This window comes from Camelus bactrianus, chromosome 11 (assembly GCF_048773025.1).
Source record: "Camelus bactrianus isolate YW-2024 breed Bactrian camel chromosome 11, ASM4877302v1, whole genome shotgun sequence".
In the NCBI taxonomy this organism is placed as follows: Eukaryota; Metazoa; Chordata; class Mammalia; order Artiodactyla; family Camelidae; genus Camelus; species Camelus bactrianus.
Genome location: NC_133549.1, coordinates 63,085,606 through 63,110,381, shown reverse-complemented (window position 1 = coordinate 63,110,381; position 24,776 = coordinate 63,085,606). Strand labels below are relative to the sequence as shown.

The 24,776-nt window shown below is 34.2% G+C and overlaps 1 long non-coding RNA gene across 3 annotated transcripts; it reads left to right on the top strand.

Moving 5' to 3' along the window:
- On the top strand, positions 1-23,656 carry LOC141579143 (uncharacterized). Of its 3 annotated transcripts, XR_012510273.1 has the most exons (4): positions 1-3,856; positions 15,172-15,422; positions 16,965-17,030; positions 21,074-23,656. It is a non-coding gene; the product is annotated as an uncharacterized LOC141579143 (long non-coding RNA). The 3 variants fall into 3 exon arrangements; XR_012510272.1 differs by having other exon boundaries at positions 16,965-23,656; XR_012510271.1 differs by lacking the exons at positions 16,965-17,030; positions 21,074-23,656 and having other exon boundaries at positions 15,172-15,940.
- The last annotated feature ends 1,120 nt before the right edge of the window (positions 23,657-24,776 follow it).

The window sequence follows — 24,776 nt, the reverse complement described above, 5'->3', positions numbered from 1 at the left end:
TTTTTTTTCCCCCTTGATTTAAATTTAATTTGTTCTTTTTTCCTCCAATTTTCTGATGTAGAAACTTTGGTTATTGATTTTATTTGTATTTCATTTCTGATATGTGTATTTAAAGCTATACATTTCTTTTTCAGCACTCCTTTTACTCTAGCCCACAAATTTTGATGAATCATACTGCAATTTTATTTAGTCGAAAACATTTTTAAAAATTTCTCTTGAGACTTTTTTTTAATCCATAGGTTTAGGTTAGATGAGTGTTATTTATTTTCCAAATTATTTTGGGATTTCCCAGCTATATTTGTTATTGATTTTTAGTTTAATTCAACTGCAGTATGAAAACATACTTTCTTTTAAATATGTGAATGTGTATTTTATGCCCCAGAGTATGTTTTACCTTGGTGAATATTTCATGCAAGCTACAGAAGAATGTATATCCTGCTTTAATTGGATGGAGTATCCTATACATCATGATTATATCAATTTGATTGTTATTGCTGGTCAGGTCACGTTTATGCTTACTGAGTTTCTACCTACTTGAGTTGACCATTAATAATAGTGGATTTGTCTGTTTTTCCTCAGAGATCTATCAGTTTTTGCCTCATGCATTTTTATACTCTGTCATTAATTGCATATATGTTATGGATTTGTATGTCTCTTTGAGAACTGAGTCCTTTAAGTAGCACCTTTCTTTATCTTTCATAATTTTACTTATTCTCAATTATGCTTTGTCTGAAATTCATATGGCTATTACATTAAATTTTGATTAGAGTTAGAATTATATGTCTTTTTCCATCCCTTTATTTTTATTTATCCAAGACTTTAAATTAGATTTCTTGCTGACAAGAAATATATTATTTTATACTTGGGCTTTTTAATGTATTCTGACAAATTTCTCTTTTAATTGATGCACTTAGGCTGTTCACATTTAAGTTTATTATTACTATGTTTGAATTAATATCATCCATGCCTGTAACTATTTTGTATTGTTGCCAGAGGCTTCTTTTTCTGCTTTCTCTGGTTTCATTGAGTATTTTACTCAATGATTCAATTTTATCTCCTCTCTTAATAATATAATATCAATTATATTCCTTTAAAAAAAAGCGGTTGCCCTAGAGTTTACCATATACATTTTAAATTTTAAAATAACCTAATTCCATCTTCAAAAAGTGCTGTGACACTATGTATGGTGCAGTCACCCTGTAACGGAGTATTCCCCAATCCTTCCCCTGACCCTTGTGATACTGCTGTCATTTTTTTACTTATCACTCAATAATTGTGCCCAAACTTCCCCTTGTCCTCTATGCACACTGCTTGATTAGTTTTCAAATATCCTAAACTCTGTGATACAGATGCTTCCACCTGATGAGCTATTTCCACTTGCTCACTCTTCTACTCTTACTCTGGTAAAATACTCATCTTTCAGGTTTTAGCTTAACTGTCACTCCTTTCAATGTCAGGAGGCTTTCCTGATCCTCCAGACTGTCATAGATCACTGTTTTATATACATTCATAGTACTTTCTTACTTCTACCTTTATGATTCTTATTGAAATTATAATCAATTAAGCATTTATTCAAGGTCTATATCAAATACTAGTCTTTGATACCCATAAGAGCAGTTATTTCTCTCTTGTCACTTGTTTATCCCAGAATTGACCTGGCACTTATTAAGTACTGAATAAATTTGTAATAAATAAATGTAGAAAGATGATTTATGACTTAAGAAATTCAAGAAATAGTATTTTCCTGGAATATATTTTGGAGTGTCTAGTATGCTAAACCTTTATTAAAGAATAAAATTGTTGGCAAATTCTTCAAATGATTTAATCAGACAAAAATCTCTTTTGAGCGACATGAGATAACAGCTGAGAGGGCACTGCTGTTGTGAAGCATATCTTTTAAGAAATGCTCCCTTAGGCAATAAATGCTCCTGAAGCAGGTCTGAGGTAGAAATGGGCCAGCTATAGCCTGCAGACCAAATTAGGCTCATCGTCTCTTTTCGTACAGCCTGTGAGTCATTTTTACATTACTTTAATGGATATTTATTTTTATTGAAGTATAGTCAGTTTATAATGTTGTGTCACTTTCTGGTGTACAGCATAATGTTGCAGTCATATATATATATATTTGTTTTCATATTCTTTTTCTTTGTAGGTGACTGCAAGATGACTGAATATAGTTCACTGTGCTACACAGTATAAACTTGTTGTTTAGCTATGTTATGTATAGTAGCTAGTATCTGCAAATCTTGAACTCCCAATTTATCCCTCCCCACTCACTTCCCCCCACCCTGTAACCATATAGACAACATTTTTACATTTCTAAATGATAAAAAAATTCCAAAAAAGAATATTTCATGGTATGTGAAAATTATATGACATTTAAATTTCAGTGTCCACAAAAACAGACTTTGGAACACAACAGTGGCCATTCATCAGGCATTGTCTATTGCTGTTGTGTGTGTGAGTGTGTGTGTGTGTGTGTGCGCGCGAGCACGCACACGCACGCGTGCTAAGACAGCTGAGTTGGGTGGCTGTGACAGAGACCATATGGTCCATAACTCTAAAATATTTATTACCTGGCCTTTCACAAAAAAAGTTTATCAACCCTGGTCTAAGCCGCCAATAAAGATGAGGTGTTTGAAGGATATTACTCAGTTCTGATGTCACTACCATCCACCACCACCATTCCAACTAAGCACAAAAAGTACACTTGGGTGTAATCAGTGTATTTAATAGAAAACTCATGTAAGTAAAATGGTGTGTGGACAGAGCACTGTCCTGAGAGTTACATGACCCATGTTGGAGCCTTAGTTTTCCCCCTAACTTAGTGATTGTTGGGGAGATGCAGAGCCTTCATTTCTTTATTTTCCACTGTCTTTAATTCATGTAAATATTCTTTAAATAGAAATGAAGTCATATCTTCAGAAAAAAAAGAGCTTATTATAAGTAAGTCACTGTAACAGCCCTAAGTTGTTGTGTTTGTTTTTTTACAAAAACACAAAGGAAATGAATACCTTTACTAAAGTTTCCATTTAAGAGAAAGATTCCCAAGCTGTCAATCTGAAAGCAGAATGAAGTCCACCACGGCTCGTCCCTGTTGTTGGTTGGCTGTGAGACTGGACGACGGCACTAGTTTCCACCCGTGCTGGAATTCAAATCCACCCATAAAACACCAGTGAGGCCCTGTAGTGCCTGTGGCTATAGGACTCATTCCTCGCTTTGGGCCAGATCTGATCCAAAGAGATGCCAGCAAAGTCTGCAGCAGACAGGCATGGCAGTTGTTTGTTTCTTTGTTTGTTTTTGTCTTTTATACTTCATTTGATCATGAGGTTTCAGAAGCTCCTTTCTCAGCAGCGGGACAGAGAGAGTGCATCTGTATGCATGGGATGGGGGTATTTATTCATAAAACAGAAAATGTCTCCAGTGAAGCCAAATTGTATGGCGAATAAAAGGCATTAAATAGGGCGTCACCTACTCCAAATGTGTTTATGTCCCTTTCTCCTTGACTTAGGTTATGTCCCTTCCAGATTTCTGAACTTTCTCACTTGCAAAATATAGGTCCAGGGCTGTATACATAAGCACACTTCTTACTCTGATTTTAAGCCATAAAACAAAAGAACAGTGGTAGGGTGACAGAGTAATGTGTTGTGATTTTTGAGACTATGGAGCCAAAATTCCATAAACACAAATTAACCTCTAAATGAGAGATTTTAACAAGAAGGCCTTATCTTGGGACAAGATCTAATTATCATCTATTTGTTGTTAAATGGGTGGAAAACTGTCTGAGCTTCTCTGCGGAGGAACAGAAAAATCTTCTACAGCTGTGAAGCCTGCCTTCTCATGGAAAATGAGTAATGTAAGTAATATAATTTGGCATCCCTGAATAAGGAAACAAACACATAAACACAAGAGTTATAAAGAGAAATTTAGTAGCATTGTTTTAAATGATGTATCTAAACAGCAAAGTTTAAGTGAAATATAAAAGGAACTAAGGATGTTTTCCCAGACAGGGGAACATGGAGCTAGGTGTTTTAAATATGGGATTTCAGTGAATTCTTGCAACATCTTGATTTAATAGATATTTTAACCTCCATTTTACAGATTGAAACTCTAAGTTTAAGGATCATTATGTGTAAGAGATTTTACTTCTCAGTGGCAGAATTGGGATTAAAATCCAAGTCTGTAAACTTACAAAACCTTTCTTTGGAATTACAGTCATAGGAAACCCCCCAATTTGTAGCTGAATAAATAAAAATTAATTTGAAATATCATTGAGACCAATAGAATTGAGAACTTCTATTAAATAAACTGCAAATGCTATAGGACACATATATTATTAATAGGTATATTTTGGTTTCCAGATGGTAAGGTGTGGTGGGGGTGGTGGAAAGTGAGGGCAAGGAATATAACTGAGGAATTAAGAAAACTATTTAAACACCTTTAGAATGAAGGTGTAAACCCTGTTCCAGGAAGGAGAGCGTCATACTGGCATGCTAACACAAGAAATGTCGAGAAAATTGATGGACAGCCTATTTCTTAGACAACGTGAATCTCTCAAAATTAACCAAACAATTAGACATGTTTAAAAATACGATTCAAAGGTAATATTATTCGTTATCTCAGAGCTCTGTTGATCTGAACTAAAGTGACAAAATAATCACTAGATGAGGTCACTCCAATGACTTCTTAAGCTGACATGGAATTTGATTGCTGTGTCCTTCTTAAACAATTGGTCAAGCACAACTTTTGTTTCATGCGTGCTTTTTATATCATATATTGCATTTTACAGAATTAATGTAAATTATGTAATTATTTTTAAAAGCATTACTGCCAGATAACTATACAAATATTTTTAAATAATTGTACTTTAACTTAGCTTAAATTAAAAGCCATATGCTTTTGATTAAAGTACACTTAAACATGATTGCTAAACGATTGTACTGTATAAAAATTTGCTTAATACTTAAAAGAGTTATGAATAGGCACCTAGTTTTGTTTGCTGGCATTTTAATCTCTGTGTATATATATATATATATACACAGATTTAAGGACTATAAAAGAGAAACCACAAATTAGTGAAATGAAAGGAGGACATAAATTATTTTCATTGTGAGCTGTAACTGCAACAACAAAAAAAGTTTTATGTTACATTTTGTCGCTAATATGAATGTCAGAGTTGGAAATTTATGTGTTAAGAAGCACCCTCAACTAGACTGTAAAACAATAGAGTCTAACAGCTTTGAAGGATCTAGTAGAGTGGATTGTGTCAAAAATAAGCATTGTAAAAAGTCCCTCAACATGTATTTATATAATTGGGAGCTATTACGTTTTATTATACCGATTATCCACGTACTAAAGAAGAAAGAATCAACAGCTTACAACACTCTAAGTAGAGAGCCCGGCAGTTACGTGCAAGCAACCCGATCATGAGCTTTCGAGGAGATTAAGGAAAACAAGTTAGACGTTCTTGTGAGGTTCTCTGTTATATTCCTAAACACAACTTCTATTTGGGAATAAAAGTACAGTGTACACTTGTGACGGCTATCAAATCAGAATTATAGGACCGTCACAGAAATCAAATCGTACCCCACAATCGTGTCAGGCTATCGGGGAACAGAAAGAGGTGAAAGTGGGGTAGGGGGAAATCTAAGCTTTTTTAAACACTAGCAACAACAGCGCTCTGAGTTAATGTATCTGATGTCTACATGTGATGACACAAAGACGGCGTTGCTCTACCTGCTGTAAGAGAGCTCTGAGGAACAACGGGTGGCCTGTGCCCTCCAGTGAGTTGTTAATGTTGATGTTGTTCTTGCTCCTGTTGTTAGGTGTGTTTATTCTAGACTTAGGGGAAAGGAGTTCTATACAGGAAATGCTAATTAACTATATAGAACAAAAGCACAACAAATGTAACACTGCCTAAATTACCAAATGAGTGGTATGTCGTAAATGCTACCACTTCAGAGAGTAGTAAATAAATTTGTAAGAGTTAGATTGATTTTGCCAGTTTTTATTCAATGTCAGTTTCCAGAGGATTTAGATGTAAATAGAGTTTTCATTTGCAGAGACAGAGGACAAATATAACTAGAGTTTAGGAGACAATTTATGAACTAGCACGCTGACTTATAACAAATCCCACTTGACTACAGACGATAATGATGCGATAAACACTGTCTCTTTCCCTAACTCTCTCTAGAAGGAGACCTTAGTAGGAGCAACTTAGTGGTTGTTTCAACAAACACACAGGAAATTTATTATTTTCTTTCCAGTGAGGGATAGCTGACATGAAGAAGAGGATTTGAAGTCTGTACCTCACTTTGCCAGTGTAGAAATAACCAAATAACCTAGACAATTTCAATATCCCATAAACCATTCTTAGGCATTTTAATCCCTTGTCCATTTTCAGACACTAAAGTTCCCCCCAAATGCAACATAAAAGTGTTATGATACATGGTTCCCAGTTAAGAACTGATTGTTTTTTAATTAAAAAAAAATTTAATGGACGTACTGGGGATTCACCCCAGGACCTCATGCATGCTAAGCATATGCTTTACCATTGAGCTATTCCCCTCCCCCAAGAATTGATTTTTTTTTTTTTTAATGTTCTATGCCACGACACTTTTTCAACCACTATATTTTTGGCTTTTATTAATTTCCTTATCTAGCCCACTGATTCAATATATATTCTTAGCAAATTAGCATGAAAATTAAAACTATGTAGAAATGTTGAAAATTCAATACTGAGAAAGGAAGAATTCAATAGGGGAAATATGTCACTTACTATTGTTCAACTCAGTAAAGAAAAAAAAATGTGAATAATGTACAGTTAATAATGTTAGTGTAAGTTTAGCTGAAGATTTGCCCTGACAAATATTAAAATCCCTGTGAATTTACTTTGGTAACAATTTTTACATTTTTATATATTTTTGAATTTAACAAAATAATAACCAGGATAAATACAAGTGAATAGTTACTGAATGCTGATTATATGCCAGTCACTGTGCTAATTGCCTTATACGAAATAACCCTTTACTATCAAAGTAATAGGAGGAGAAAAACTAGAGGAGCTCATAGAAATGAAGCAACAATACCTTAAACACAAAGCTGGGAAATGATGAAATAGAGAATTCTGTTTGATAAAAGAAAAACATCATTAATCTCAATTTTATTACTCTGCTTATATGTGTTGGTTCACTCTGCCCAGAAGGTCCCTCAATCCTATTTCTATTCTATATCTTATTTTAAAGGTCTTGAATTATAGATAATTCCAGATAAGTTCAATCTGTAGTTCCCCTGAGAAGCCTTTCTAGGTCCCTTCACTCAGAAGCATCTCCACCACTCCAAACTCCTATTGTATGAAAATATACTTTTATTGAGCATTTATTACACTCTATCCTGTGATTAAATTATGCACAGAAGTATTTATTCATCCTAGTTGGATTATGAACACCAAGAAGTCAGGAATTAAGATCCTGTCATATTAAGTCCTGAACACAGACCCTACTGAATTGAACATTTGCTGCGTTTCTGCTATACTCCTACCTCAATAAGTACATCTTAGAGCTTAATAAAATTTAAATTGCACTTTCATAATAACATATAAAGCAATAAAAATCCATGCACTATACGAAAAATATAATTGTTCTATCTAATAAAATGGTTAAATGGGGAAAATATTAATGTTAGATACTACAATGAATAATAATGTCAGTTAAGCACCATGCTAATATAATACAGATTTATAAAATTGAAAAAAAAATTTACTTGATTTATTTCCTCATGATTCAGAAAAAAGATAATCAACAGCCTTATATGGTATTTACTGCAATAGCAAAAGAATTCAGATAATGGGTTTGATTTTATTTTTTGTGTGCAAGTTCCATTAATTGAAAAAGAAAATTGGAAGAGAAAAGCATAAGCGTTAGCAGGAAAGATTTTGAAAATGCCCACAATGTAAACCATCCATTTCAAAGGAATGGCATAAAGGTTATATATGGGAAGAGGTCTCACTGGGGATGTGGGGCTGAGGTCTTAAAAAACAGTGATTAAAATATTTACTGTATCTCCTTCTTAAGTTTATTTACATATCGACTATGTCTGAAAGTAATGATTTAGTAGATTCCACTTTATTTCTGATAAATACTAGATAGCAGAAACAATAGAAATGATTTCAAATACCTAAATGCCATCTTTTCTAAAAAAGCAAATGGAATCTATTTGTTATTTTTGAAATTTTTTCTGACATTTGTAACAAGTCTTGTTCAGATAGTTTTTATTCAAGTATTTGCATTTTCTTTATGAAACAAAATTGAGTACAGCAAAAAACTTTTTCTACCATTATTTCTTGAAAGCTAAAGTAGAATGTTCATAGCATAGACCTCCTTCATCTCTTCCATTTTATAACTACTGCAAAGAAAGAACATATATTTGGAACACAAAACCAAAGAGAAGAAAAAGCCATTTTCTTGTTGTTTTTGTTGTTGTTGCTGTGGATGATGATTCTGAAGATGGCAAATGAATGGCACTGAGATATTTGTATCTTTTAAAAACATTCCAGCCAGTGCTTTCTCATGTAACCTTTTATATTTAAAATATGAAGTTGAATACAATGTCAATTCAAAAATATATGCATGGCTCAAAATAGATACTAAATGCAGAAACAAATCCCGTAAGTGTTGAAAGGGCTGATGCTCAACAACCAGCAGATGGCTAGCTTATCTTAAAAGGATGGTAATCTGACCCAGGCAAAGCAGATCACCGGGGTGTAGTTAAAACTACAACTGTAACACCCACATCCCTTGTGTGTAATTAAATTATTGTTGGGAGGTACTTCTCTGTTTATATTACTAAGTTAATTTAAAAGCTTATTATACTTACCAAGGTTCTTCTGACCTCTGGAAAGTTATTTTTCTACACAGTTTAAGAAAGCAACAAATAATTTTAGGTATGATACAATGCATATGTGCAAAAGGTGGAGACAAACTTCTTTGAATATTATATGGCCCATTTTTCTTAAATTTCCCATGAAATTGTCTATAAAAATGAATGTTTAGTAGAGAAAAATTAGATGCAGTCCTAACTAATAAACGGATGGTATGACTTAATTCCACATATGAAATTTGTGTTCATTTAGTATTTATACTATATCCAGTACTTATCTGTCACATGGAAGGAGTTTTTATATGTTTTCCCAACAGTAGGCCAACATTTTAAATGATTTAAGAGCTGATACAAGATCTACTGGTTGAAACAAAATGGTATAACTGAGAGATGGTCATGAGAGAGACTCAGTAAAAACGTCTAATTCCAGAATGGCCAAGAGATCTGCTTGTATGAGGAGAGCTGCCTCTTAGGAAATGAATGGATGGGGCTAGATGAAGTGATTATTTGGATGTATAATATTGATACAAACTTAGTAAAAGAATAAAAAAATTCAGAAGAGCTAACATTTGTTAAGTATCTATTATGTACAAGTGTTTGCCAGTTCCCTTAAAGAGCTGTACGTCTAATATGAAAGGAAACTAATAAGTATCAGTACAATATGGTGAGTGTAATGGCAGAGACAAGGCTTTAAGTGCAGTGGGGGCACCAGACAGGAGAAAGGAGAAATGTGACTACAGGCAGTAAGTCGGAGCCCAGGGAAACTAGGTTTTTCTTACAGTTTTTCATTTCCTATTTGGACTTCAAAGGGGTGGGTTTCTTTGATGCCTAATTCAAGAACTAAAGACAAATACTGTCTTATTTGTTATTTCAAAGAATTCATCAACATTTGAGGAGATTGTAAACCAGGTGGAAAAAACTTTTGTAGAATATAAAAATCAAATATTCCATCTTAACTAATTGCTTTCTAAAGTCTTTATCTCTCCCCTATATCTTTCTTTATCATACAGACAACATTTTCAACCTTAAGCGAAACTCCTAAGACACTTGCTAATGTTCTTAGGCTCAAAGGAGATGGGACATCTGGCTCTCATTTTAGCCCAAATGGGCTTCATTTATTGCAGCCATTTAAGTTTCACTTCCTTCTTGCCCTGGGTGTAATCAGTCGGCTGCAACTGCCCCAAACTGAAAACACATACTGTATAATTCTTGGGTATTTTGTCTTTTATATATTTGAATTGTTATTTAAATGGTATGATTCATATGGTTATTTTTTTACTTAAGTATCTAAGTAATTTTTTGGCGCATGAATATCTTTTGTAATTACTGATTTAAAAATATATATCTCAAGTAACTTAGCAGCATCCCAGAACAAAGCTCAGTATGTACAGGGATATACAATTATTTGGCACCCAATGAGATAACGATTACAATGCCTGACGGTCAACCAAAAGTTACCAGAGACACTAAGAATAAAGCAGTTGCAACCCCAAATGAAACAATGAATCAATGAAAACCAGCCTAGAACTGACACCAGCTTTAGAATTAGTAGATAAGGATATTAAACTAGTTATGCTGACTGTCAAGAACCATGAAGGGTCTAAAATTTTACACTACTTATAAGCTATAAACTTAGCCTACCACAGTTTTATGGATACTTTCAGAAGACATGAGACACTTGGATCAGAGACAAAAGAATTTATTACTCAAAGCAAAAACCCGTAAACTGATGTTCCCATCTATCCCTCTTGCCACCAAGTTCAGGAGTCACACAGAGGGGCCTAGATGAATGTACTCACAGTGAGTTTCATCACAGCTGAGGAACCTTAGTTCAGAAAAATAGAATTTTTTACAATGAAGTGCAAATAAACCTGCCCTTGTTAGCCCAGAGGAAGACATCATATTTACCATATTAATTATAGAAAATAAATGATATAAGATATAAGTAAATATAAAAATAAACATCATATTTACATCCTCAGAGAAATAAAACAGATTGATCAGTGTTTTCTAGTTCGGCTATCCAGCTGTGTGAGGCTTAGGTAGAGTGATCCATAAGTGAAGTCATACTTACAGTTGAGAGCTCTCCTCCCTTCCCTGAAACACAAGGCAGTATAGAAGGACACCACCTTCTGCTCTCCATCCATACTCCCTCCCCCAACAACACACACATATCTCATACCAAATGGAGGCCTGTGTGTCACATGGCATCTGGAATAACCTTCTGGGCTTTAATGGTATCTGCCCAGTGAAGAAGAAAGAAGAAAAGGGGAATATCTGAAGGATCTCTCAGTCTACTGCTTCCTAAGCTTAATCAAGAAAATTCCATTTTCACATCCTAGAGACATCATTCTCTACCCTTGATGCACATGAGAATCATCTGAGAATTAAAAACAAAAATATCCAAGCCCCACAGTCGGTCACTCTGATTTATTTGCTTTTGGGAAGGGACTTGTGCACTATTCGCTCTAAAGTTTCCCAGGTGATCTAATGAGCAGAGATGATTGAGAGTCACTGTCTTAGAATAAAAGGGCATCTCTCATAACTACAGTATCATTATGATATCCCGAAGTTACAATAGTGCCTTAATATCATCTGATACTCAGTTCATATTCATATTTCCTCCATTGTCCTGAAATGTCTTTCTACAGTGAATCATTAGGATGAAAGTTGGATAACTACACATGTCTACTCCCCTCACCTCTGATATTCTTCTTCCTAAATGTTCAAATATTTTTTCATATTTTTTCAAGGAGGAAAAAAATGTGCATTAAAATAATACCTATTTTAGTTTGGTGCAGCCATTGTGGAAAACAGTATGGAGATTCCTTAGAAGACTAAAATAGACTTACCATATGACCCAGCAATCCCACTCCTGGGCATATATCCAGAGGGAACTCTAATTCAAAATGATACATGTACCCCAGTGTTCACAGCAGCACTATTTACAATAGCCAAAACATGAAAACAACCTAAATGTCCATTGACAGATGACTGGATAAAGAAGTTGTGGTATATTTATACAATGGAATACTGCTCAGCCATAAAAATGACAAAATAATGCCATTTGCAGCAACATGGGTGGACCTAGAGATCATCATTCTAAGTGAAGTAAGCCAGAAAGAGAAAGAAAAACACCGTATCATATCACTCATTTATATGTTGAATCTAAAAAAAAAAAAAAAAAGACAAATGAACTTATTTACAAAACAGAAACAGACTCACAGACATAGAATACGGACTTGTGGTTGCCAGGGGTGAGGCGGCTGGGAAAGGATAAACTGGGAGTTTGAGATTTGTAGATACTGACTGGTATATATAAAATAGATAAACAAGTTTATACTGTATAACACAGGGAAATATATTCAGTATCTTGTAGTAGCTTATGGTGAAAAAGAACATGAAAATGAATATATGTATATTCATGTATGACTGATGAATTGTGCTGTACACCAGAAATTGATACAACATTGTGAACTGACAATACCTCAATAAAAAAATTTTTTTAAATAATCCCTATTTTGATTTTGACACTGATTGTCCCATTTTATAACTACTGCTCTAGTTGCCAGTCCCTCAAATTGACCCATGATGTCAATATTCTTTATACTAAACCAGTTGTCCCCAATCTTTTTATCACACTTGCCTCACTTTTTTAAATGTCAGCAAGTGTAGCCTTTGTTAGAATCCCTCATTGATAGTGATGAGTGGTCATGAGTTTTAATCAGATAGAGAAATCTCTCCTAATAGTTAGCTATTAAATCTCACTGCCTGTAAACCTATTATAGAACACTTTACTAAGACATATGGATACTTCTCTTTGTACAAAGCATAATAGAGAAGGTAAAGAAGCTTAAGTCTGGGACCCACTTCCTGAAAGGCCTGAGCCATTTACTTACAGATAGTTAGATAGAGTGAAAGACACTCATTCCATAAAGTACAAACAGAAACAGAGCGTGCAGCAAGCCCCGAGCAGGAGCGCTCTCTGCGCAGTCATGCTTGACAGTCATGCAACAGGAAGGGCTTCTAAAATGAGAGTGCAAAATAAAGAAAGTCACCTAGAGCAGAAGGAGGGGCATATTTAGAATAAAGTTATATTTACAGTATACTTGCCTAGATCAGGACACTGTAGCAGAAACATTTGCCAAGGAAATTTGGGATTAGATTGTAGAGGGGGAGGTCAATAGTGCCAAAAGCAGAATGAAACTTAAGGCAGAAAAAGAGAAACACCATGACTTATTCCAGTTTTCTCCTTCCACTACTATTTCCATTTATTATTGCCAGATCACTGTCTTAATCTGTGAAATTCCTAATGATCTCTATCTGGGAAAATAAAGATTATACAAAGTCCCAGCACCCTCATAATAAGTACTTCTTATTCTGAGAAAGAACGTGTATGGCATATTTATGATACTGTAGTTATAAAAAAAAAAAGGTAATTTTTCTGCAGTCTTGTGGTGACTATGTATTTATCAAACCTACTTTTTTACTTTAGAAATTTTCTTTTTCAGTAATTATGGCATGAAACTCCAGACAGCTGTCATCTGCTCAGGAGTGAGCTGATTGCCTGGGTTGCCACCTTTTGATAGGTTATTGATAAGCAGATGCAGACAGCCATCCTCCTGCTCAGCTTTCTACCATTATTCTGGAAAATATCTCCAGTTCACCTCCCTGTTACAGCATCAGTGGTACTTTTTAGAATATATTTGCATATGACTCCTGGGTTGATTGGCTGTGAGAGGTACAGAAGCAGGCCCACAGCAAGATGTGAGGTTTTACAAGAAATTTCTCTTTATCCTTAAATGCAGCATGTCCAGAAAAGGTTCAATGTCAGAAAAAACCTAGAAGCATCTGTTTGGTACCTATCTTGTGGCTGGAGAAGCTGAGATGACAAGACTGTCAGCTTGTCAGTTTTATGAGTACAAAAGAAATTTCAACTAAGAGTCAAGCTAAAAATGTCATCTTTTGTAAAAGCACCCCTTAGACTTCATTTTCAAAACGTATGTATTTTTGCACTCTTGCCAAAATGCAATTACATGCACAGTTGCACAGGCAAATACATGGGAATATTTTCATAGGAGTAATTTACAGTAAACAAGTGCAATTAGAAACTGAGAAGGTTTTTCCTCCACGCAGTTATGTGACTAATAGAACAGCCAATGTTATTATAGAGAACTTAGAGGAGAGAGAAAAGTGTTTTGCTAACACAGTCACTGCCAATCAGTGTCTCCACGACATCAGCATATTTGGTTCCACTACTTCATTAACCTAGGTGGGGCCCCCAATAGTTTTTTAAATGGTGCACAGGGCACCTTCAAAACACAAAGAGAAGTAGAAAAGCAGAGAAGATATATATACACAAATATGAAGTAGACTTATAGTTATAAATAAGATCTTCAGCCTTTAAGTTCAAAGATGTTTCTCAAGACAGAGGCTATGTCAAGAATTCTAATGGGTCTCACGTAGACAGTTCTCTGCCTCAGAGCAAAATTTACCCTAAGCAATCTATGACAAATGCTTTGCTTGTTGACTAAATATTTTCTAGGTGAAGAATCCAGAAAAAACCATAAGCACTTGATATCCATTTCCTCTCATTAATTTTTTTGGGAAAATGGGAATGAGTAGCCTTTTTCAACCAACAGTCCTTTCCAGTGGGATACAAAATTCAAATTTCATTCATTGACAGTTCTATTTGGTGTTGTTCTCACCTGTAATGTGGTGACAAATTGGTAACAACAACAACAAAATGCTCTAACAAAACCAACTGGAGTCTGTAGATTTCAGCAGATACATGATGGGACAATGCAAAAAAAGTGATCAATATTAATTAATGAAAATGCATGGAAATATACAGTATATATATATATATATACACACATACACAAACACCCACACATATATACATACATACAAACATATATATATATATGTCTTTGAAGATTAAATATGTGTATCTGGAAGAATTGCTCAGGCTTATTACACTTTTGCACATGTACAAATTCACAAATGTCATTATAAAGGGTGGACTTTATCTTTCTTCATGACTATAACTTGTGTGCCTTGGTCCGTAAGCATTATAGCTTCCCACTTTTACAGCCTTGGCATTTCCAGGCTCAATGATAAAACTATTGACTAAATACATAAGTTAAAAATGTGTTTGTAAAAAGGGGAGAAAATCAGCCTTGTGTAATATGGGTAGTTAGTGACATTTCTCCACAGCTAAAATAAACAAAAAACAAGATAAGCTTCTGTAAGGGCTATCACCTCTAATTCAGAGTTTTGCTTTCTCTGCAGACTCCATGCGACTTCTGACTGTAACATGCAATTTATATTTGCATTTGGAAATAAATACATTAAGCACAAGAAACAATGTTTGGTTTAGTAATGGCAGTTAGACATATGATTGCTGACCTAACAATATGAGCATCTTCAATATCATCCTCAAAAAAAAAAAAAAAAAAAAGAAAAGAAAAAAGAAAAAAAATGGTCAAATTCCATGAGTCTTCAGTTGATTGGTGGCAAATGAAGAGGACTGCAAAATACAGGTAATTCAGAATTCATAAAAATTAATTACATTGATTCCGACAGGGGAATATAAATAGATATACAAAGATAAGCAGTGATATAAGCTGAACTAGAAATGTAAAATAAATGTTTTCAAACAGAAAGTTATATGAAGGTTTAAAGAAGAAAGAAGGCAGTAGGTGCTGGAGAAGTGCTTTGTATTTTTATAGAATGTCAGAAAATATGACAAGAGAAAACTTCCCAGCATTGACAATAATGTGTGCAAATAAACCTCCAGATTCTTGATCATAAATCTTTCATATTAGTTCTAGAATAATAACAAATAAAAACTTATTTATATATTGCGTGGAGCGGGATAGAAGGGTGTGTGGCAGAGAGGACCGCTAACAGGAAACCCAAACTAAGCCTGTAGTCATAAGTAAATTATAAATACATTTGTTTGCTCTGCAATCCAAGTCTTAGGACAGAAATTTGTCTAAGCCTTAATTTCAACTATTAAGATGTGATAAATCAATAAATAGAGAAATGGTCTTTCTTAGCTGGTCTTTGTTTCTTTATTGCTGTTACCTAAGATGGAATTTCCCAGCATATGTGTTGGAGGGTGTTGGTTTAATGTGCATGCATTAGCATTACCTGGTAGGCTTGTTAACCCACAGGTTACTGGGCCCTATCCCCAGAGTTTCTGATTCAAAAGGTCCACACTTGGAAAACTACTGGTAGAGTGGAATACATATTAAGTAATAAGAAGAGTTTTCATTGTGATATGAATTGGGAACATTAGGTTAGGGACCTTAAGTAGGTTGGTTTCTTTCCTGCAGTATTTCTGAAATCATTTAAAATAAAATGTATTTTTGAAATATTGCAACAGATGGAGTTAAACAGGCAAGGAAGACTATTCAAGACTACTGAAATAGGGGAGAGACCAAATTCAGTTCTGTTGAAACAAAAAGTAGGAGTTTTGAAGTACTGAGGTGAGCTAATGGAAAAGTCCTAGAGGACTTTAGAGGGGAGCTTGCAGACTGTGATCGGGCCATCTGTGTTTGTTAATGGTACTTATGTAACTCAGGTTCTTACCCTTCACAGAGACAGGGAGACTGGGGCTCTCTTTCTGATGATTACGTCATTCCACAGGGATAGGTCCCAGATGATTGAGTTAGCCATTACTGGTTGTAAAACTGGTAAGAGACTGAGAAAAGATTTATATCTCAAAGGGACAGAAAATAACTTACAATTGCAAGTTTTCTATAGTAGACGTTCTAAGAAAAAGGAAGTTGCGGGACTACAGTCAGGAAGAGACCTGTCTAAAGTTTAGTCAAACTGAAAGGAACATTATGGCTATATTGATCAAAATTCTAAATGGAATATAATAGGTTGTTTCCAAAAGTATTTGTCATGGAATTACTCTTCTGAAGGAGCACCCTGTGATATTATTTTTCTGAAGAATATCTAAGAAACATTGTTCTACAAGAAGGTTTCTGTACATAGGCTAAAAAGTTCTGAATACATGCCATTTAAGCTCTTTATGCTGTTCACTACCGAATCAAACTGCATATTTCTCTCAGTAGGAATTGCTTAAAGGAATAAATGGCACAATAAGGTCTTGAAGCCTGGACGTGGAAACACATAAGGTAAAATCTGATACTCACTTGTCGAACAGCACACCAATTAAGTTTTATGTGAATATGTTACATATGCACACGGCATTAGAAATGCCTCGTGTCTTTAGATGTATGCGTGCATATTTAGCTACATGTGTGCTGTCAGAAGTAAGTGCTAGAGGCATCACATTCATACACACAAATGCAACGTGGTCTTTATTCTTTCCTATTCTTTGTCTTTCTTCCCACTGTCTTACTTAAGATATAGACAAGTAGAGATTTTACCTTTGAAGTAATTTAATTATTTAGTCACAGTGTCCAAACATTATTCTAAGTTTATGATAAAATCTAGACAATTTTTAAAAATTATATTTATCATTTCTTTCTTTCTTGATTAAAAATATGTTTTTATTGTTTAAATTCACTGTATGATAAGACATAATTCAAGTCAGCAGTCCTCATCTACCACCCTCCAATCCCCTATTCTTATCCACAGAGAGAAACACATTTCTATTTTGGGAGGTATTTGCCACTATATGTTTAAATTACATACTTATAATAATACAATGTGTTGATTTTCAATTATACATAGTACCTATTGACTTTCCAGTAAGTAAAACGAGGGTTTAGAACTCTTGTAAAAAAAAACTCCCTCCACATTTAAAGCCACATGTTAGGTGTTCTTCCAATGTGTTTATGTCAAAATTTGGGGGTAAATTATGTTATATATTTTCATTATTATGAAACACATAATCATTTGTAGTATTCACAATTGAGATACACACCAGACTGATTACATTTTCTTTCTTATACATCTCCCCCCCTTCCACCCATTTAATTAAAGCCTCATTAGATGCTTACCTATCCATCTTTTTACCTAAAAACTAAAAATAAAAAGGACTGTAAAACACTTCATGTGATTCTTCTGGGGCTGGGTTTTCTTGTTAACAGTGTTTTTGGACCATATTATCCTCCTGTTTAATCTCCCTGTCACCTATGTGGAGCCTTCTGCAGTTCTTTTAACCCAGCATGGCAAAAACATCCTTAAATAAAGGTTTTCTTCAGGATAGCTATAAGGAGAAAACCCTGAAGGGATGGGGTTCCACTTTTGAAGCTCCATCCCAGAGACAAAATTTCCAGACAATAAAAATAAAATGCTCTAACATCACTCATCCCCTCAGGGCCCCTGCCCAACCTAACTATCCCCTGCTGATACATATGCTGTTTCCCTGTAACACACACACAACAGCAGCAGCAACAAAAAACAACAATCATCCTTTTTTTTGAGATTTAAGGATTTCTTGGGGGCAAGCTGCTCTATCATCCTTTTTTCCCCCTTAATGCTATCTTGTAGGTTCTGTTTTTCCAGCTTTTTAAACACATAAAAGAGAAAACTGTTCAATTACAGGGAAAAGTTTTGCTGCCAACACTAATGAAACCAACACCAGAAACTGGCTTTTAATATTAATCATCTATGTCAGATCTTAGGGTAGGTGTTCTCAGACACATTTTCTCCTTCTCAGACCCTTAGCAATCCTGCAAGTCACAATTATCTTGAACTTAATAAAGTATGAGTTATACAAACATATACTCGCACACATACACAATATGGTTGAAATTTTGGAAAGCTCCTGTGCATGGCTCCTCATGCCACATTCTCATCAACTAAATCTGCAGTTTCCAGTAATCTCTTCCTTTGTACTTTCTTACCCCCTCCTTTTTTCCAGTAGTAAGAGACTGAATGCGGACTTAAGCTTCAAAAAGGATCACAGATTAAAATTGCTTTTATTACATTTATTCTTCAGAGTGTATTTTAGTTAGAATTGTTCTATTCCCTGATCTGAATCTTATTTCATGGTTCTTACCTCAGACTTACTTCTGTATTATGCTAATTCTTCAAGCTTGAGGTCCCTTTCTTTCTAAGCACTTACTTCTTCCTTGTATAGCGAATGCAAGAAATTTTCAAAAACAATAGAAATGAATAAATGATAAAAAACATCATATTTTATATTATCTAGCTTTCATTATATGTCTTGGTATTTCTTTCCATCTACTAAGGGAAAAACAATCTTTGCTCCTTAAGATTTATTACTATTAGCATACAGATTAGACTAAATTGTGCTCAATTACACTATTCTTTTATTTTCTGTCAGTTGTTATAAATAGCAGAATACACATTTTTGTATTAAATATGCTGTGCCTTCACAACCCAAGTTCCCATCAACAGACAGTTGGCTTAAGAAGATGTGGTTTATATATACAATGAAATATTACTCAGCCACAAAAATGGAGGTATTGCCATTTACAGTAACATGGATAGACCTAAAGAATATTATACTTAGTGAAGTAAGTCAAACAGAGAAATAAAAATACTATATGATATCACTTATATGTGGAATCTAAAAAATGATACAAATAAGTCTATATACAAAACAGAAACAAACTCACAGATATAGAAAACAAACTTATGGTTACCAAAGGGGAGAGGAGGGCAGGAAGGGACAAATTAGGAGTATGGGATTAACAGATACATGCTACCATACATAAAATAGATGAGCAACAAGGATGTACTGTATAGCACAGGGAACTATTGTCAATATCTTATAATAATCTATAATGAAAGTATATAACGGAATCACTTTGCTGTACACTTGAAACTAACGCAAATTGTTAATGTTTAATTAAAAATATGGACAAATTGTTTAAAGAACTAGACACTTCATGAAAGAAGATATATAGATAAGCATGTGAAAAGATACCTAACCACTATGGAAGTTCAAACTAAATCACAGAGAGTACTACATACCCATTAGATTTTCTAAGTTTATAAGAACTGGCAAGACCAGGTTTGGACAAGGATATAGTGAGATAGGCTGGGGACCTGGGACATGGGACCCTCGGCTGTAATGTTTTCGCTGGGACTGAGTGACAGGATACAAAGAAACTACAAGGGACTAAAAATAACTGCATGCACACACAACTGGAGCCAGTCAGGAACAAGGTACAAAAATACCAAAAACCCAACTGCTGTTTCTGAGGTGCTAGGAGCAAAAGCAGAGTACCAGGACTGGAACAGAAGCAGAACACTACGCATGACCCTGCACATGACACCACCAACAGGGTGAGCAGACCACCTAAGCCACCCCTCCGGCCTGACCCCTGGACCCATCCCTACCTTCACCCCATTTAAGGGACTAGCTTGCCTCGACTTAAGACATAAGCAAGGAAACCTTTTTCTTCTGCTGCAGCCCAATAAAGCCTTGCCTGAATTTCTTGTCTGGCCTCTTATCAGGGTTCGTTGATGAAAGAGACCAAGAACCCCTTGTTGGTAACACAAGTAACTGGAATTCTTATATATTGCTCGTAGAAATACAAAATTATACAATGACTTTGGAAACCAGTTTGGAGTTTCTTATGAATTTAAACCCATACGTATCAAATGACCCAGTAATTTCACTCCTAGATGTGTTTCCAGGAGAAATGAAGTCATGCATCAACACAAAGACTTCACGTGATTGATCCTAGCAGTTTATAAGTTATAGTCCCAAACTATAAATAGCTCAAATCCACCCAGAGTTAAATGGATAAACAATTGTGTTATAGTCAAAGAATAGATTACTTCTTGAAATAACTGGAAACAAATTGCTGAGGAACACAAGAGGATTGTAAATATTACAAACACTATGAGAGGAAGAAGTCAGACTCCAAAAAGTATCTACTGTATAATTCCATTCACCTGAAACTCTAGAAAATACAAATTGAATGTATAGTAACAAAAGGATGGTCAGTGTTGCCTGGAGCCATTGTTGGGAAGAGATGATTGCCTGGGAGGGGTACAAGCAAATATTTTGAATAGATGGAGATATTGTGTCTTGACTGAGATGGTCATTATGCAGGAATATAAATTTGTCAAAATTGGTATTATTAAAATGATTGTATTTTACTGTATAAAATTACATCTCAGTAAATCTGACTTTAAAAATTAAAAAAAGAAAAATCAACACCACTAATGGAACAAAAAAGTCACCCATGGTTTCAGAAAGTTCCAATAATTATTTACATTAAACTACTAGGTTATGAAATTGAAGATTTCTGAGAAAGACAACATCACACTTCTGGATTCTAAAAGGCCTTCACTATAAAAGTTCCACTGACTTTCTATTGAAATAAAAAATATGCATATTTTAATATTTACTTTCACGTCAGAAAGGTTACCAATGAAAAAAGTGAAGTCTTAGAGACAAAGCATTTGATTAAACATTAAACATTTAACTCTCATTGTGAACTTCTATGATTTCCAAGCTTAAAAGTCATTAACAGAAGAGAAAAAAATAAACGATAAATATTGCAAGAAGATAAATGAATAATGGAAGAGACAAAGGCTTTGAGGACCACGTCAGGTTGGGCACAGAATGCACATTTAGGAAGCCAATCCCAAGGAAGAACTGAACCCTGCTTTCATCTGTCCTACGATAAATAAGATCCATAGCTGACCCTCAGCCTCTTAAAATCAGTGTAATTTTTTTTACCCTGAATCATTTTTCATACAGTTTTTGTGAAAACGTTTTTTCTCTTGCTTCTAAATGATATGTTCAAGCATTTTTAGCATTCAAACTTCTTTTAAGCAGTTTTCTCACAAAATATCAAATGCCATTTTCACTTTCTTTAAAACTCAAAGAGAATACAGTTCACATTATTATCACTTATTTCTTGATTCATTTAATAGATGCACTGATGTTGTTTCTGAGCATATTTGAATTCTCTGGCTCATAGTCGTAAAGGACACATCAAAATCATGGTCCCATCAAATCTATCATGGAAAAGTCACATGCAGCCCAGAGAGACATGGATCCTTTACTTAGAAATGAAGACATTCCTAACTGGCTCTTATGTAGTATCAGAATCCTTTTTTCCCAGATCTTTGATTTATTGTAAGTTTGTAGAGAGGTATGTGAATTACTGGCTAACCAACTCACCTCAAGTCATCATATTGGACTTGGGAGCACTCTTTCTAATCTTTTCTTGTCCACTTCAGATAGAAAACATGCCCAATTCTGCCTCCCAAAGATTAAGACAAAGCTTGATGTGATTTAATCAAATAAATCTATGATGACCATAAAATATATCATTGTTCAAACTTCACTTTGTTTCTATTAATAATAAAACTTCTAATCTAAACACTGCATTTAGGCAAAATGACCTCTGTTAGTCATTGATTCTACAGTTTTTGAAAACCCATTCCCAGGGAAAGTTTAATGACCAAAGTACTTCTTCCCTTGCAATAAGGGATCCAGCATTTTCATATTTTGAATCATAGTGCAGAAATTTTTGACTGTGGATTTTTGACTGTCTTCAGCAACAGTTAGAGTACTTCACTTGTTTAATTCTGTTTTGTCTAGGAAGATTAAAGGAATAGGGTTTTAGTTTTAATACTGAAAATAAACTGTTTCATTTATCAAAAGAAATATTTGTTCAAATAGGCATAATAATTAACTCCCCAGAAACTGTGGGAACATTTCCAAACTATCAAATGTTTATCAATTTAAAAATGTACTTTAATTATTCATTTAGAAGATTGCCTTAGTAACACTTGGCATGAGTAGTTCAAAGAGTTGGTTTTTTTTAAACTGATACTGTCCCATAACAGAAACTGAGGAAATATTTTATCTGAATATAGTTTATTTCACTTATTTCTTGTTAACCATTTAGTTTTTGTTTTTTCATTAAGAGAGATAATGCAGCTATAAACAGTAATTTTTACATTGTGATTTAAGTCTAACCCTTATAATTTATTGAGCTCAAGTTTATGCATAGTTACTTTGATACCTAAAGCCATATTGCCCTTCAAAAAACTTATTATACCTTAGGATCCTATAAGAGTGAGCAAAAGTACCCTTTTAATTATGGTACTTTTTGAACAATGTATATTATCATTTAAAAATTGACACTTTTCTAAGTGAAATATGATTTTAATTGCATTTATTTTATTACAAAAATATTGGGGAATGTGTAAGCTATTTAAGCATCTTCTTTCTTGACTTTAATTATGTCCTATAGCCATCTTTATACTGAGATCTCAAAGGTTATCAATTTGTAATTATTTTTAATGCATTAAGAATATTAATCCTTTGTCATATTTATTAAAATATTTAAGTACCACATTATTTGTCTTTAATTTTGGCATGATGTTTACTTTGAAATATATCAGTTTCAAGTGTATATTTTAATATGCCTATACCTCTGTTTGTAATTTCTTCTATTCTAAGTTTAAATAGTTCTTGCCAATCTAGACTAATGGCTTTTTAATAGAAGTGGTGACAGAGAAAGGCAAATATCATATGTCACTTATATGTGGAATCTAAAAAAAGATAAAATTTTATTTACAAACCAGAAATAGACTCATGGACATAGAAAATAAACTATGGCTACCAAAGGGGAGATGAGGGGAAGGGATAAATAAGGAGTTTAGGATTAACAGATACATAACACTATATATAAAATAGATAAACAACATGGGCCTACTGTTTAGGATAGGGAACTATATTGAATTTCTTGTAATAAGCTATAATGTAAAAGAATCTGAAAATATATGTATGTATATGTATATGTATAATGGAGTGACTTTGCTATACACTGAAACATACATTGTAAATCAACTACACGTCAATAAAAAATAAAATTAAAAAATAAGAATTTGTGATACGTAATATCTGTGACTGTTGTTCACCATTTCAAGAATTATCATGCCACTGGAACTCCAGTGAAGGTACTCTGATAGAATCTTCATGCTCCTTAATAGTCTCCATTCTATTGACACCACATGATAGTATTCTTGGTGACTTGATTTACCTTCAGTAGTTCCATAAGAAGGGTCTTTATGTTCTAAATTTTAACCATTGGCATTTATTTTGCTATTATCACACTACGAATAATAGTTCACACAGGGTCGCAGTGTGCAGGGTTTTAATCTCTCATCAAACAAATGACATAATCTCTGGAGTCCCCGCCTAGTCTATAAATGACTCAGTTTGGGTACACTAAGTAAAAATCTTAACTTCTGTTGATTTTTTATTATGTCGGCTCTGTAATTGTCAATTCTCATCCTGTACAAACAGTCAGATTAGTATAAATGAAGATCCCATACTCTTCAACAGCATATTTTTATTTTATTCCCAAAACACATTGATGTATATTATGCAAATTAAGTTCAAACATAAAAGAATGAGTCTTCTCACAATCTTCACTTTTTATACTAGATTAGCATGGAGAGTGCCAAATATGAGCACTGAAAAGTGCCAAGACGTGCAATGTGTTCTATCTCCTGAGGTAGTAAAGATGTGTACTGGATATTTGTACACATGAAGGCTTCCAATTTCCCAGTACTCTTTTCTATGTTTTGGGAAATCTTCCTTACCTAGGTCCCACTTCCTACAAGAAGTGAAAAAGAGGCACGATGTTTCTAATCCTGCTCCCCATCAGGCAGGGTCAACTGGAGACCTGGAGTCCTCAGAATTGAGCCAAAGGTATAGGAAAGTTGAGAAATTATTCACATCAATGTCTAAACTGTGTCAGTGGCAATAACATAGACAGTGGTGGTGAAGTCTCTTCCTTTTCTACTCCTGATTATCCAGCCTATAATGTCATTCTGTAAAACCTGATATTCTTCCAAAATGTTTCTCCTATGTTTAAGCAAAGTCAATTTCTGATGATTGCAATGAAGCAATCTGATTATATAGAGAAATACATTGATATCTACCTGATCACTTGTATCAGAAA